The sequence below is a fragment of the Oreochromis niloticus genome, linkage group LG3 (genome assembly GCF_001858045.2).
Source record: "Oreochromis niloticus isolate F11D_XX linkage group LG3, O_niloticus_UMD_NMBU, whole genome shotgun sequence".
Taxonomy (NCBI): domain Eukaryota; kingdom Metazoa; phylum Chordata; class Actinopteri; order Cichliformes; family Cichlidae; genus Oreochromis; species Oreochromis niloticus.
In genome coordinates, this window is record NC_031967.2 from 1,784,268 (window position 1) to 1,801,958 (window position 17,691).

The window sequence follows — 17,691 nt, forward strand, 5'->3', positions numbered from 1 at the left end:
AAAATGAAGGCACTGATTTCTCAGGGAAACATCAAATACTGTTATTATTACTTTAGTAATACGTTTGGTAGCAATGGAAAAAGTATTACTTAAGATCCTTTTTTTTCTCTATACACACACAAAGACAAACAGGACTCACGACAGAAGGTGTTCGTCCTCCATTCAATAAGGACTCCTGCAGCAGCACACATGTCGGCGTAGGTCTCTATGGCCTGGCACAGAGCCACGGTCTCACCTCCAGTGGCACACATGTCGAATACACAACTCTCAAAGTATGGCTCAGGGGACACAACAGAGTGGCAGGGCTTAAAGATTCCTGAGGTTACGATCAAAGACAGAACAAAGTGTAGTTGAAGCGACTGCTTGCACATCATTTTCACCATATTGCTAAGCTAAACTATTAGCCTAACAGTGATATATATCAGAGAGGCCAGCCAAAAAGTTTTAAGGTAAATGTAAAGATTGTTTAATATATGTGAAACATATACAAGGTGGGAAAAAGGCATGAAGGCCTTACTTCAGCTAACAGTACACATCTATATTTCACATCACCAAACCAATTGGTTGTTTTACTGCATATATAGGTCATATCATATCCAAAGCATCACTTCCACAGTTCCTGGACATGGCTTGTGCTGAGTGCCATGTTTTGTCTACATGGGTGCTGAAATCATCAAATGTCAGTGCTTAATAAGATTAAGTACACTCTGTAAATCAGCAGATTGTTTCAGTGGAGGAGTTTGTGTGTTCTTGCCAACAGGTACCTGTCGGACAAATGGAGTGAAAGGCAGTGGATAAAAAAGGAGAAGTTTGGTGAGTCCATTAAAATGACAAACATTTATACAGGGAGTGCAGAATTATTAGGCAAGTTGTATTTTTGAGGAATAATTTTATTATTGAGCAACAACCATGTTCTCAATGAACCCAAAAAACTCATTAATATCAAAGCTGAATGTTTTTGGAAGTAGTTTTTAGTTTGTTTTTAGTTTTAGCTATTTTAGGGGGATATCTGTGTGTGCAGGTGACTATTACTGTGCATAATTATTAGGCAACTTAACAAAAAACAAATATATACCCATTTCAATTATTTATTTTTACCAGTGAAACCAATATAACATCTCCACATTCACAAATATACATTTCTGACATTCAAAAACAAAACAAAAACAAATCAGCGACCAATATAGCCACCTTTCTTTGCAAGGACACTCAAAAGCCTGCCATCCATGGATCCTGTCAGTGTTTTGATCTGTTCACCATCAACATTGCGTGCAGCAGCAACCACAGCCTCCCAGACACTGTTCAGAGAGGTGTACTGTTTTCCCTCCTTGTAAATCTCACATTTGATGATGGACCGCAGGTTCTCAATGGGGTTCAGATCAGGTGAACAAGGAGGCCATGTCATTAGTTTTTCTTCTTTTATACCCTTTCTTGCCAGCCACGCTGTGGAGTACTTGGACGCGTGTGATGGAGCATTGTCCTGCATGAAAATCATGTTTTTCTTGAAGGATGCAGACTTCTTCCTGTGCCACTGCTTGAAGAAGGTGTCTTCCAGAAACTGGCAGTAGGACTGGGAGTTGAGCTTGACTCCATCCTCAACCCGAAAAGGCCCCATAAGCTCATCTTTGATGATACCAGCCCAAACCAGTACTCCACCTCCACCTTGCTGGCGTCTGAGTGGGACTGGAGCTCTCTGCCCTTTACCAATCCAGCCACGGGCCCATCCATCTGGCCCATCAAGACTCACTCTCATTTCATCAGTCCATAAAACCTTAGAAAAATCAGTCTTGAGATATTTCTTGGCCCAGTCTTGACGTTTCAGCTTGTGTGTCTTGTTCAGTGGTGGTCGTCTTTCAGCCTTTCTTACCTTGGCCATGTCTCTGAGTATTGCCCACCTTGTGCTTTTGGGCACTCCAGTGATGTTGCAGCTCTGAAATATGGCCAAACTGGTGGCAAGTGGCATCTTGGCAGCTGCACGCTTGACTTTTCTCAGTTCATGGGCAGTTATTTTGCGCCTTGGTTTTTCCACACGCTTCTTGCGACCCTGTTGACTATTTTGAATGAAACGCTTGATTGTTCGATGATCACGCTTCAGAAGCTTTGCAATTTTAAGACTGCTGCATCCCTCTGCAAGATATCTCACTATTTTTGACTTTTCTGAGCCTGTCAAGTCCTTCTTTTGACCCATTTTGCCAAAGGAAAGGAAGTTGCCTAATAATTATGCACACCTGATATAGGGTGTTGATGTCATTAGACCACACCCCTTCTCATTACAGAGATGCACATCACCTAATATGCTTAATTGGTAGTAGGCTTTTGAGACTATACAGCTTGGAGTAAGACAACATGCATGAAGAGGATGATGTGGACAACATACTCATTTGCCTAATAATTCTGCACTCCCTGTAGTGAGGATCACCAGAAACTGAGCAGATACCATTTCCTGAACAAAGAAGGCAGGAAGTTAGTTTATCATTTACCATGATGAGTAAAACAAATGCAGATGTCAGTGGCACTACATAAGATGGATAATTCACTGAGATGTCAGATGTGTTAAATGAAATAATAATCTTTAGATGTATGTGAAGCTGTGTGATTAATATACCCAGAGGGTGGCATTCATATTCTCCATCTTTTGGTTGGCAGCTCTCAGTAGTTGGGTTACAGCTGGTGTTATGACACTGTAGCAGACCTCCACTGTGACACGTACACTTTTGTTCACAACCCTCCAAGTACCAGTCATCGCCCACCTGACAAATGTACACAGAATGCAGAAATAATCAGAAATGTTGTCATGTAATTCTCTCTTGTATGTCCCATGAATATAAAGATCTAAATGATAAATATACATTTGGATGCAAACCAGGGATTCTGTATGCCACTAACTAATTAAGCCAACCTAAACTCATTTATTTATTGATTTTGTGCTTCCTAATCGTGGTGGCTCCAGTATATAAATGCTCTGACATAAATACAAACGCTATAACACCAGTGTCTTTTACAGTCAGGTAAAATAAAGTATAATAAATATAATCTGTGCTTGATAAATTGAAATTAAAAATCTTTGTTGTAAAACCAATATTTTTGTGCCAACAGCTCACTGCAGTCTATGCACCCTTAATTTAGCTGAGTTTTGATTTCTTTTGTACTGTAAGGTCTTTGTGCCCTTTTGGTGTCTCTCCTGTTGAAGTGGTACAATATAAAGAGAACTGAAAATGATGTTAGCATGAGCTTAGCACATTTTAAGGGTAAATGGAATGTGGTTTTAATTGCTTGGAGGCTGTTTCCACTTACAGGGTGATAGGTTCCACTGGGGTCCACACAACCACAGTCTCTCAGTTCCACACATTTGTCATCACTGAGAATGAAGCCAGGGTTACACTCACAACCCTCCACACACACTTCCTCACAGCCAGGTGGTCCCACCACACCAAGACATGTCTCAGGACATGAAGTCACACAAAGGGAGTAGGAGCTGTTGGGAGGACAGGTCAGAGCTGTGTGGACAAACAGAGGGATGAACAATAATGAGAGGGGACAATGGTGGACAAATGGCAACAGAGAAGGGAGGAATTGATTATGGAGGGGTGAGTAGGATGATTCAAAGACAGGGCATCTAGGTATCTCATATTGATTTAACTTTGTGCAGTGTCATAAATGAAAGCAAGGACAATATTAACTGCATTTACATTGGTTTCAGCATTGTGCACTGTATCTTAACCTCTCCTCCCTATACAATTATAAATATGATTATAAGTTCAATTATAGTGTTGGTGAGCAGGATGTAATATATCTTAGTTATATTTACAGGTGGAGACAATTTACAAATGGAGAAGCTATGGCATGCACCCCATTTAACCCTCTCAGGCTCAAATTAAGTTTTAGTTACAGGAAAAATCTGAAATTTGGGGAAAATTATCAAAAAAAAGAACCTCATAAAAAATGTATGTGGGGTAATCAGGTTGTTAGTTTTTAACTGTTGCAAATCAGCAACGCCTGCCTCGAGAGGGTTAAAAGGGAAAATGCTGAAGGTTCATGTTTCAGCATGAAAAGGTATTATTCAAGGCTTTATTCATTCATGCTCCAGAATGGGGCTTATCAAGCCAATGGGTGATGCCACTGTGACTATGTTTTATATACACTTTATGATGTTCACAAAGCACAGCTGATATTATTATTAAACTATCATATAGATATATTTAGTATATGTCAGATTCGAACTTACAGCAGAAGTCTGGAGTCCTCCATGGGTAGACTTTGGCTCCAGCACTATGACATGCGTCAGTGTAGGCCTGGAGCTGGTCACACAGCACGTGCTGCTGGCCGTTGAACTGACACATGTCAAACACACAGCTTTGGAAGAATGGAGTGGGATTAACTACACTGATACACTCCCTGTAACAGAGAAAAACATTCACTTAGCTTAGGCAGGAAAAGGCAGAGGCTCATATATACTGAAAATCTGAGTTCGAACAAACACACAAGCTACATTTGGTGGTGAAACAGTCAACAACTGTTGCATAAGTTTAGCAACAATTCACTAGCTGGGGCCAGTGAACAAAGGTGAATGGTAAATGGCCTGTATTTGTATAGCGCTTTACTAGTCCCTAAGGACCCCAAAGCGTTTTACACATCCAGTCATCCACCCATTCACACACTGGTGATGGCAAGCTACATTGTAGCCACAGCCACCCTGGGGCCCACTGACAGAGGCGAGGCTGTCAGACACTGGCGCCACCGGGCCCTCTGATCACCACCAGTAGGGAATGGGTGAAGTGTCTTGCCCAAGGACACAACAACCGAGACTGTCCAAGCCGGGGCTCGAACCGGCAATCTTCCAATTACAAGGCGAGCTCCCAACTCTTGAGCCACGATCACCCCACGGCCTCGCTGGGGACTGGCGGCAGCTCCTGGGTTGGCAGATCCCCATGTACTATTGAGAAGTGAAACAGTGAAAGAATTGAAATTGAAAAAGGGGAGGGAGGGTTGGGAATGAATGGAAGAACAAACAGCTAGTAGAACTGGGGGTTTATATATAGATATGAGCAGGAAGGAAAGTGTTTGGATACTTTATCTCTAGTTCACTAGCTGAGCCCACATCCTCATTTTACATTTTACAGTGTTTCTATTAGAAAAAGGTGAATGGCTTAAATATGAATTGAACTGAGCTTTAGGGAAGGCCGCAGAGGGGACTGGCGCCTCCCGGGCCTGGCAGATCCCCAAAGAAGGCATCCCCTAGAAGCAGCAATAACTGTGCATTGTGAAGGTGAAAGACCTCTGCAGTAATAATTAAATTTTTCAATTCAATTTATTTATACAGCCCCAAATCACAACAACAATCGCCTCAAGACGCTTTATATGTAAGGTAGACCCTACAATAATACCTACAGAGAAAACCCAAAAATCATATGACTCCCTACGAGCAAGCACTTTGGGAACAGTGGGAAGGAAAAACTCCTTTTAACGGGAAAAAACCTCTGGCAGAACCATTCCCATGGAAGGACAGCCATCTGTCACTACCAGTTGCATGCCAAATATCCTTGGGCAAGATACTAACCCCATGTTTGCCTACTGGTGGTGGTCAGAGGGCCCGGTGGCGCCAATGTCCGGCAGCCTTGCCTCTGTCAGTGCGCCCCAGGGCAGCTGTGGCTACAATGTAGCTTGCCATTGCCAGTGTGTGAATGTGTGTGTGAATGGGTGAATGACTGAATGTAGTGTAAAGCGCTTTGGGGTCCTTTGGAACTGAGTAAAGCGCTATACAAATGCAGGCCATTTACCATTTACCATTTGATGCATTTGCAAATGAGGAATAATAACTTGGCATCCTGGTGCCAAAAGCTCACTGTTGCATTTGCAAAGGAGGGATATAGAAAGAACCTGGCATCCCAGTGCCAGAAGGGTTCATTACAGCATTACAGTAATGGTATTGAAAAGATTTATTCATATTTTACAAGTCAGTTGGGTGACGTTGTAAGATCCCAGGAATCCCATCAATTTAACCAAGTCGATAACCAAAAGTGAAGCGGTTGCGAATTCTTACCGGAAGGGACCAGTAGGGTCTGTAATTTTACCACATTTCTCTGGTTTTACAACTTCAGCTTCCAAGTTGGGGTCACAGTCTGGATCAGGCTTTGTTCCTGGGGTACATCTGGTCAATACAAATACAAAACACAGTTACATTCTCTTCAGTTTGTCAGGAAGAGTCAGACATAACCAGAAGAAATCCAAAAGACAGTAAGATAAATGTGTTCGGACTCACGAGTCATCTTCATCCTCTTCGGTCTGCCAGCTGTTCCCAAAGTCATTGCTATTTCCTGTCACAGTGCCATCTGGTTTAGTGAAGTCATTGTCTGGGTTCCCATCATAGTCACCACAAAGGCCACACATTTGGTCATAGTAGGAGCTGGTAGGACAAAGTCAAGGCAGGATATGTAGGATTAAAATAAGACAAGCTTAAGAATATTTGCAATGTTTAATAAGGTGTTGCTTGGCCTTTTATTGTTATTCTAGAAACAAATGAAGGCAAAAATCCCTGATACAATAAACCAGGGCATCGTTAGTATATATTAATTCAATTTTCAATTCAATTCAATTCAATTTTATTTATATAGCGCCAAATCACAACAAAAGTCGCCTCAAGGCGCTTTATATTGTACAGTAGATCGCACAATAATAAATACAGAGAAAAACCCAACAATCATATGACCCCCTATGAGCAAGCACTTTGGCGACGGTTATTAAAAGTTGCATATGTCCACGATATGCACACAAACGGACTGCTATGTTTTTTTTTAAAGTTTTCACAAGATACATAAAACAACTGGTGACGTTCAGCAGTTTAGATCAGAGTTTCTTCAGATCATTAGGTTATGGTTGCATTGGAGGAAAGTGGTCATCAAAAAAAGAATGATGTAGCAGTGGAGACGGTGGTCAGGTGTATTGTATGAGTGTGTGAAGCAAATAAAAAGAAGCTCTGCAATATCAAAATAGTTCAAATCAATATTTATACTAACCTGGGAACTGAGATCTGGGCATAATGGTTTCCATCCCAACGCACCCTCAGGCCAAAGGATGTTTGAAGCGTGATGAACTGACCAGCAAGACTAATAGACATGAGAGGAGAGGGGGAGTGGGGCAGAGCCACCCGTACTCCGTTCACCTGATTCAGTGATGAAGAAAAGGATAATATAAAGATGTTAAACAGACTGTGTAAACTTCTAATTGGTGGACAGGTCAGGGAGTATAAAAGTACAAAGAGTGTGGAGTGTGCAGTATATCAGGCAAAAACTGACTTTGTACAGTTTTAACAAGCAAGAAAGATACTGCTTGATGCCTATCATGGCATCCTATCTAATGTTTTTGCAGAACTGTCATCACTCATTATCGCATGTTACCTACAACGAGACAGGAACTATATAGTGTTTAAGTAACCTACATATATGTCCTAATTAGATAAAAAACCAGAGGGTGGTTTAGATTGTCTGTACTTGAGTAGAAGTGCAGATACTACTAGTAAAAAATACTCCAGTAAAAGTTACAGTACTGATTCAACTTATTTACTCGAGTAAAAAAAGTAAAGGTTCTAAATGTGCTCAAAGTAAGGAAGTAAAGGAGGACGCTTCTATTTTGTCCAAAGCTGACTGAACCCCGTGCTATATGAACATAATGATAGAATAATATCAGTAGAGGGGAACAAACTTGAGTCTATTTTTGATTTAATTATACTCAGCTTGAGTCTGAAGGAAAATCAAATCAAATGTACTTGCTGTTGCCTCCGTTGTAGAGGGGACTTTGCCTGTAAACAGGAAGTGTGCACAGTCAGAGGTTAAAGTGGGTTCAGCAGGTGGGGAACCTAAGACTGGTTGTCACGGCTCAGTGTGGGGAACTGAATCAAAGTCACAATCATTTCTCCTGAGAGCTCCAGCAGCTGTTCTTAGTGTGCAGGCTGTGATCAGCTGACCTGCTGCTCTCTGTGGATGGACACACCTGGATTCAACCAGATGTGAGCAGATGTTTCATCCTCCACAGTTTATACTGTCTTTATACTAGATGCTATAAAGCTGGTATCAAGGTGGAATTCATCAGTGGATCTAAGCTCATCAAATTCATGTGACTCTCTGCTACATGTGATGTAAGCTAACTGTGGCCATGACCCCACAGCCACTGTGCACCAGGCACACACTGTGCTTTACTTTAAATCCTCACAGTGCAGCAAACTAACCTGCAGAGGGTTTTCAGGCAGCCTTGTATAACAGTTCGTCTGCCTTAGTTTGATTTGCAGCATGTTTCAAAATTTAAAAAACAGTCACATGTACAAACAAAGTATCTTGTTTAAAAAATCCCACTGACCTTTAAATGTAAGCTCTCTTCTTCCTGCCATGTCCCGTCTGTCTTATCTGTCTGTCTGAGTGAAGTTAGCTCTTTCTTTTCTCTCCCTGTCAAATAAGCAGCTGGACCTTTAGCCGCAACACACTGTTACACAAACTGCGCACAAACAATTTGTGTGTTTGCAGAAATGCTGCATTTGAAATGACCTTCAGTAACACATTACTCCCTTTATGTTCGCTCGTCTTCTGTGGGGCTAACTAGATGCTGAAGCCCTGCAGCTCATGAAGCCCAGTTTTAACCCCTGACTTTGACACACTTCAGCTCTTTCATGCATCATCCTCTGGTGACGATTACACAACAGGACTGCCATGCATGTGTTACTGTTTAGACTTGAATCAGTTTGATGTTTGGAGGCTCGCAGTAACAAATAATAACTCCTCTTGAATGCAAAGTAATGAGCCTGTTTTTGAAAAGGTGAGGAGTAAAAGTACAAGGTTACTTTTAGAAAAACAAACTACGTAGGTACACAAACACACTCAGCGCTCTCCTGTCTAGTCCCTATTGTTACAACCCGTCTGCGGGCCAGGAGATGGCATGGATGAGGCACTTGCTCCCCACCAACACCCACGCAGCCACAGGAAACAATCACTGGTCATTACATGGCATTTATTTACAAAGTAATGAGGGAAAAACAACAGAACAGGAGTGTCAACACATCAGGGTGAGCCGAGGCCAAAATAGTAAATCAAACAAAGCTGAGGTCTGATAGATGCCAACATACATGACCTCACAGAGGAAAGGAACCAAAATAAAGACAGAGTCTGACCTCCTGTCCAAAAACAGGAGAAATCGATGTGTTCAAAGTAACAGCAGCTCACCCAGCTGATCAGCTGTCAGGGGAAGCGTGTGAAGCGCTCCAGGCTTTATATATAAGGCAGGTGTTCAGGCTGGAACCAGTCATTCAGGAGCCGTACGTCCATGCACCAGTCGTAGCAGCACCTGCACAGTTCAATTACCATAACATGCAGAAGAGTTGCTGCAGCAAACTGTTCAGGAAAAAACAAACACATACAACAAATGATTGTAAAACTATTCTTTAAATTTTAATATATCTGCAAACAGGAAAATGAAACACATACAATTAAAGCTAAACTAACATTAAGCGAGCACAGGTTTCATTTTTTATTAAACAAAGTTTTTTTTAAGAGTTTTGTTTTTTCCAGAGTTACCTGTGATGGCAGCTGTTAGATATAGTACTGTTGTGACTGATTGTTTAACTCAGTCCATATTATTTTATTTATTTAAACAAAAAAATTGTCTTATGTTGATCTCCTGCAGTCTGCTTGGGTGTTGGAAGACCAGCTTATCTTCTGTCTCACTGTCTCTTTGGACAAGCTGCCAGTCAGTACACGTAAAGCCAAGGTTGGACACACTTGTATGCATGTACACTTAGTGTGTGTGTGTGTGTGTGTGTGTGTGTGTGTGTGTGTGTGTGTAGATGTAGATAGATTGGCAGTGCTGCAAACCCTCGGCCTTCTCTCAGTGAACTTCATGGTGTTGTCACCTGACATGTTTCCCCTCACAGGTGAGCCTGTCAGGGCTCATCTGTGGAATTTCTTGCCTTCTTAGTGGGTTTGGGACCATCAGGTGTGTTGTGCAGCAGTCAGGTTGGTGCACAGCTGACAGCCATATTTGACACTGTTAGAATTCATATTATGGCAAGAACCAATCAGCTGAGAGAAACAACAGCCCATCATTACTGTAAGAAGTGAAGGTCAGTCAGGCTGTAAAACTGCGAAAACTTTGTCACAAAAACCATCAAGACTACGATGAAACTGTCTCACATGAGGACGCCCCAGGAAAGGAAGACCAGGAGTCCCTCTGCTGCTGAGGATACATTCATCCGAGTCACCAGCCTCAGAAATCACAAGTTAACAGCAGCTCAGATTAGAGCCCAGATAGATGCCACACAGAGCTCCAGTAGCATCTCTGCATGTTCAGAGGAGACTGTGTGAATCAGGCCTTTATGGTCAAACAGCTGCTGAGAAACACAAGGAGTGGACATTAGACCAGAGGACATCTGTGCTTTGGTCTGATGGGTCCTGGCCTCCACAGTCACCTGACCTAAACCCAGTGGAGATGGTTTGGGATGAGATGGAGCTCAGAGTGAAGGCAAAGGACCAACAGGTGCTCAGCATCTCTGGGAACTCCTTCAAGACTGTTGAAACCATTTCAGGAGACGACCTCATGAAGCTCATGGAGAGAACGCCAAGAGTGAGCAAAGCAGGAATCAAAGCAAAGGCTGTTTGGAAGAATCTGAAATATCAAACATGTTTTCAGTTATTTCACACTTTTTTGTTATTACAGAATTCCACATGTGTTCATTCATAGTTCTGATGCCTTCAGTAAAGAAATGGTGTAAAAAAAACGTAAACATGTATTGTATAGTGTATATATTTGTTAGTGTTTGTTTGTACTGTGCTTATTGTTCCTAAATGGTACAAAACTCTTCAAAAGTCTTGACCCATCCCTGATTTCTTTATACACTACTCAAACAAATTACAGGAACACTTTTTAATCAAAGTAAAGCATTGAATAAATTCAACCCTTGGTATATTAATCTGGTCAGTTAAGTCGCAGAGGGGATTTTTAATCGGTTTCAGTTGCTTTGGTGTTAATTACATTAACTACAGGCCTACTAGAGGGCCAACAACGAGGCCGCTCCATCCATCTATGCTTTCATTTTCTTCCACAAATCTGCGACCGGGTCACGGGGGCAACAGCCTAAGCAGAGAAGCCCAGACCTCCTGCCTCCCAACCACCACATCTAGCTTAGCTGGTAGGACTTGCCTGGAACACCTCACCCAGGAGGCACCCAAGTCCTGAAGAACCTCAACTCCTTTCGATATCGAGGAATGGCGGTTCTACCTCCCGAATGGCCAAGATCCTCACACTGTGTCTAGCAGCCCTTTGGATTAAGCTCATTTCCACTGCTTGTGTCCCAGATCACGTTGTTTTGGTCACTACCCACAGCTTGTGACCATAGGTGAGGGTAGGGACGTAGATTAACGTATAAACTGACAGCTTTGTTTTTACACTCAGCTTTCTTGTCACCACGAGAGACCGGTACATCGTCCGCATCAGTGCAGCCACAGCACCAATCAATCTGTCGATCTTCTGGTCCCCTCTCCTCTGACTTGTGAACAAGACCCTCAGATACTTAAACTCCACCACCTGGGGCAGGAACTTGTCCCTGACCCAGAGTGGGCTCTCCACCCTTTGCCAGCTGTACAGATAAGCTGCCTGTAATAATGCTCAGCATGACTGGTTTGTTTGTAGGTTAAGGAATGGGCAACCTCATCCATGGAGGGATGCACATACCTCTACAAGCTGGGCAACGGCAGCTTGATGGCCGTTAGGTGTCAGGGTGAAATCTTTGGAGCCGCTGTCAGATGATACGCTGGTGTAGCAGGTCCTGGGTTTCTTGTGTTGCACGAGAATGGTCACTGGTCTCATGTGACAAGAGTATGATGAAGGAACTGATACTATTGACCAGCCCCCACACATGCCTGACCTAAATCTAGACATTGTTTCGGTCAATCTGAGACTGTGCACCTGAGACGATCCAGCTCAGTGATACCCTAGATCAGTTCTGCCTGATATTGTCAGGCTTGCACACTTCTGAGTAGCAATGTTTCTATAATCAACAGAAACTAAACTAAAAACAAAAACTAGATGACAATTTTTTTTAAAACCAAACTAAAGTAAATAGGGGAGTAAAAGCATACTTGAAGAGAAAAATGGATGGAGTGCACCATCGATCGGCCTCCTCGGAGCCCGCATCATCTTTACAGAGAACAGCAGCAGCCAACAACCCTAGAAGATTTCTGGAAAGCCCTTCAAGAAGCCCGGAAAAATCTTTGTGAAGACAGAAATGACAAGAAAGCTTATCTTATCTACAAACTCTTGTTTTTGCCTTATTTCCACTGTGGTGGACTGCACTCACACGCAGGAAGTGTGTTGCTGAGTACGATGTTTTCAGTTGTTAGTTCAAGAATAACGTTGGAGTGAGAAACGTTGGCGTGTGAGAGCTCTCGTCTCATCTGTGTTTACCTCCACATTGGTGACCCCTGACTCGAACATGTTACGAGCCGAGGATGACGACGCTCCAGCAGCTGCTGGCCCTCTGCCTCCTGCTGCAGCTGCATCTGCTGTGGCGCATAAGCTGCCGGATCCCCGAGAGGCTGGAGGTTCAGTTCGCCCTTCGCAGCATCTCAGCAGTTGGCAGTTCGTCTTGTAACCGGAAGGTTGCCGGTTCGAGCCCCGGCTCGGACAATCTCAGTCGTTGTGTCCTTGGGCAAGACACTTCACCTAACAGCTAATGGTGATGCCCAGAGGGGCCGATGGCGCGATATGGCAGCCTCGCTTCTGTCAGTCTGCCCCAGGGCAGCTGTGGCTACAACTGTAGCCTCCACCAGTGTGTGAGTGTGAATGAATAGTGTAATTGTAAAGTGCTTTCAGTGCCCCGAAAAGCGCTGTATAAATGCAACCCATTATTATTTCCAATTTTCCTAACAAAGTGTAAGAAATTAACGGTGGCTTAAGACTTTTGCATAGTACCCTGTATGATGAACTCCAGAGGTGGAACCTCTAGTTCCATATTTATGAGTAGCATGAATCATCTGGTCCTCTCTGTGTTAGCTGCAGTTGCCAGGTTTGCATTCTTGGACTCACAGTATCTCTGTGGTGGAGACAGACAGTAGAAATCCCAAAAGAAAGAAAAGATTCAGGATGTGAGTGAGCCACACTTTAGAAAGGATCCAACAGAGAAAGAATCAAAGTCAGTCTGAATCACTGTTCTTACCTGTTCTGTAAAGCACTTTGTCACTATGTCCACTAAGTTCTATAGAAAGCAATGACTTTCATCCTGCCTAGGGATGGGTATCGAAAACCGGTTCTTGTTGAGAACCGGTTCCCACTGTTTCAATTCCTTGGAATTGTTTGCCATTTTTGCAAACGATTCCTTTATCGATTCCAGTCGCCCCGAATGACGTCACCACGTTGCGGAGCGTCGGAGCGTACCTGGCAGGAAACACGGCGCCTAAGCGGCTCAAACGCTTAAAAGTTTGGTCATACTTTACGAGAACGGATGACAACAGGGCAACTTGCAATACTTGCAAAGTAGATATTTCATTTAAGGGAGGAAACACTACGAATATGCAAAAGCATTTGCTCACAAAACTCGCAATAACCTTAAATGAATTTCGTGTTTTTAATTCCGCTCCGGACTCGTGAATCTCAACCCAGCAGCAGCGGTAACGTTTGCACGTCCTCTCCCGTTAATGCGGCAGGTAAATAATCAACTAACAGTGCTGTTGAGGAGTACTTGGTGAGGGCTAGTTCTTTTAGGTTCAGCAGCTAACAAGATGGTGTATCGGTCAGGATACAGGAAGGAGGACAAGAGGCTTCCACTTTGTTGTATTGTCACCGCCAGCTGTTTATTGCCACTTAGATGCTCAGTGTTGCCAGCAGTCTGTAGTAACAAACAAATTGCCATGAGTATATAAATACATACAGCAACAGCTCCACCAAGATAAACATAAAGTAGTAAATGAAATAAACCAACACATCCATCTGAATATACACATAATATAACATATATGATTTGAACTATGCCAATCTTACATCTCTTGCTCCAAACACAGAAAGGACACAAAAAAACACAGTGAGAAAGTCATACATAGTCGAAACATCCACTCTAACTGTGAACAAAGGGACTTTGGCGCCATCGTGTGGCGGAATAAAATTACTACATAATGGCGGTGGCCAGCGGCACATGCCTCTAGTCACGAGATGAAAAAAAACCTTGCTGCTATAACGTGGTAGAAAGTAACTAAAGCCGCGGCAAACATCAGGATCGGAAAATAACCATATTGAAGGAAACTTACTTCCAGTCATGAACTTAACACTCGGAGCATCACCGGGAAGGATGGCAACCAGGAACACAGCTTACGAGGTAAATAGAACTACCACGGAAAACAATCTCCCCTTCTCGAGTAGCATCGCGTTTTCCCCAACTTCTGCCTACGTCATTTCCTACGGCTCCACCCCACACAATATTGCAGAACATAGTTGTAAAATCCCAGAGCCTTTTATACAGCCGCCCCCAAATGTGGTTACACATTTGCTCCCCCAAAAAAGGCTCCCTAATCAGTTCAGGGGGCCACTTGCTAATCTTCTCAGCATTTCCGTCTTCTGACGGCACGGCAGGTAAAACTACCAACCGAGCATCTGGTCTGGTGTAAACACGTCCATTAACATTCACATCAGCAGATCTGAGAAGTCCATCATCACTACGATGAATTTTGATCACATGGCCTATTGGCCACAAGGCTCGAGGCAGCTGCGGATCTGCAACCATAACAACTGCCTTTTCCAGAAGTTCAGGAGGAGTTGACTGCCACTTCTGCCTTGCCTGTAAGCCAGGTAAGTATTCCTTGATGAATCTTGCCCAGAACTGCTCAGCAAGAATCTGTGAGTGCCTCCAACGTCGTCGACTGAGGTTCTCTGTCTCTGGGTAGACCACCTGGGGTAGTGATCCTGAGACGAGTGATCGAGAAATGTTTGTTTTCTCCCAATGAATAATAACTATAATAATAACTATAATGACCTAATAGTCTCCTCCCCATGAGGAGACTATTAGGTGTCACAGGGTCCACATCGGCCATGTCGGTGGAAACGTAGCCTAAGGGCTTTGCGTTAAGGATCAATTCCACCTCCAGCAGAACTGTAAGGAGTACCTCCTCATGAAGAGGTTGGGAACCCACACTTCACTGAACGGATCTCTCTCTCCCATACACCTCCGAAATGTGGGGCTGCCGGGGGATTGAACTGGAATCTGATCTTCTGACGGGTGAGCTTCCTTTGCAATGTCTCTGACATGTTGGCAAAGGCTTCTCTGAGTTCTCGTTCCCCCCCTTTGAAATTGGTCCCACAGTCAGACCATAACTCTGCCGGTGTCCCTCTTCTGGCTATGAATCGCCTCAGGGCCATGAGGAACGCATCCGCGTCTAAGCCACTTAGGAGATCCAGATGTACCGCCCTCGTCGTCATACACTTGAAAATGATTCCCCAGCGCTTCTCGTGCCATCTTCCTACCTTCACAGACATCGGCCTGAAACAGTCAACACCGGTTGAGTGAAAGGCTGGTTTGTACAGTCTAAGCCGAGCAGCTGGAAGGTCAGCCATCTTGGGGACAGAGGGTTGTGCCCTCCAACGCTGGCACTCAGGACAGGTTCACTGGTGCTTGCGAACTGCCTCTCTTCCACGCAGTATCCAATAAAACCTCCGCAGCTCCGCGAAGACCCGTTCGGGGCCTGGATGATGCAGATCAATGTCATATTTTTGGATAAGCAGACGTGTGAAAGGGTGTGAAGGATCCAGGACAATTTGATGCAATATAGGTCCGTTAAGACCTTCTAGGCGTCGCAAACGACCCCCTACTCTGATCAGGCCCGCTGAGGTATCCAGTTCAGGCGCCAGGGTAAGCAAGTGGCTTCTGGATGAGACAGGTTTCCTTTCTGAAAGTAATGTGTACCCCTCTGGAAATCACTCCTGTTGAGCCAGCTGAAGGATGGCCTGTTCAGCATTCTGATAGTCCTCGGCACTAGGTGGCGCAGTCGAGAGCCCCTGACCACAACGCTCTTTAACAGTAACATCCAAGAGCTCCTGCCAAGTCTTACACGCCATTCCATCCTGACAGGTAGGTGTGGAGGTGATAGAGGTTCCACAGAAGACTGTCTTCCGGAGCTCAAGGTCGTCATTACTGGGCTCAGAGCTCGGGTTCTCTGGCCATGTATCAGGACTATTGAGCAGAAAGGGGGGTCCATTAGACCACCGATTAGGCTCTTTGAGCTCGGTCAGGGCCTTCCCTCGCGTGAGGTCATCCGCTGGATTACTCTCTGAGTCTATGTAGCGCCAGGTACAGTGTTCCGTCAACTCCTGTATCTCAGCTACCCTGGCTCCTACAAAAACCTTGTAGCGGCAGGACTGTGAGCTCAACCAGGTGAGAACAGTAGTCGAATCAGACCACAGGACTGTTCTTTCAATCGCTGAGGTGAGTTCCCTATTCAGGGTACTGGCCAGCTGCGCTGCCAGCAAAGCTCCGCAGAGCTCGAGGCGGGGAATAGAGAGAGCTCGTTTGGGGGCTACACGGGAGCGAGCTAAGATGAAGGTGAGGTGAACTTGCCCATCCTGTTCTACAGTCCTCATATAAGACACCGCTCCATAGGCTTTCTCAGAAGCATCCGCAAAAATGTGCACCTCACGGATGGCCCCCTTTGAGTTAGCACTGACAGGAACATAGGCACGTGGGAAGGTAAGGTGAGGTAAAAACTGAAGCTCCGCTTCCCAGTCAGACCAAGCTTGCAGGAGGGTGGAGGGGAGATTCGAGTCATCCCAACCATGCTTCTTATCCCATAGCTGCCTGAGGAGGAGTTTGACCCGAGTGGTGAAGGGTAACAGATAGCCCAAAGGGTCGTACTGTGAGGCTAGGACTCTACAGATGTTTCTGAGGGTTGGCATCTCATAGGACACGGGCCTGTGCTTATAACCCAAGGAGTCAGTATTCCAGTCCCAGCTGAGCCCGAGCGTGGTCTCTAGCGGGTTGGATTTGTCCTCGGCTAGCCACAGATCCAGACTCTGTGATCTAGCTTCTGGAGGCAAATGGCTCAGGACACTTGGATCATTACAAGCCCACTGACGTAGCTCGAAGCCAGCTGATTGCAGCAACTCTCTTAGCCGATCCACCAGATCTCTAGCTTCTTCCGGTGAGCCAACACTCTGTAGGCAGTTGTCTACATAGAAACACCTCTCAATGGAGAATCTCAGGCTGTCGTCAGGCTGTGTGTGCTCCATCACATGACGCTGCAGGGCGAATGTGGCGCAGCAGGGGCTTGAAGTTGTCCCAAATGGCAGGACCTGCCACTCGAAGATTTTAGGGGGTTCATTCACCTTTAAGTCTTGCCAAAGGAACTTCAACAGGGGCCGGTCTTCAGGGAGGAGAAGTACCTGATGGAACATCCCCTTGATGTCTCCACTCACAGCTATGGGGTGTTCACGAAACCTGACCAGCACTCCCAGCAGGGAAGCTCCAAGGGTAGGGCCAGGCAACAGGAACTGGTTCAGGGACTGTCCAAGGTATTTATGGGAACAGTTAAAAACCAGCCGATTCTTCCCGTTATGACTGACAAGGTGATGCGGTATGTACCAGTTCTCCTTGGGCGAAGTCTCATGTGTAACTTCCTTCACGGCTCCTGAATGGATCAGCTTCTGCATTTCTGCCCTGTAGGCATCAGCCCAACT

The 17,691-nt window shown here is 44.6% G+C and overlaps 1 long non-coding RNA gene across 1 annotated transcript; it reads right to left on the reverse strand.

Annotated features, from left to right (window-relative positions):
- Positions 1-12,173: 12,173 nt before the first annotated feature.
- Positions 12,174-12,678, reverse strand: LOC112842777 (uncharacterized). The gene is made up of 2 exons (XR_003214798.1): positions 12,442-12,678; positions 12,174-12,246 (listed from the first exon to the last, which is right to left on the reverse strand). It is a non-coding gene; the product is annotated as an uncharacterized LOC112842777 (long non-coding RNA).
- Positions 12,679-17,691: the final 5,013 nt, after the last annotated feature.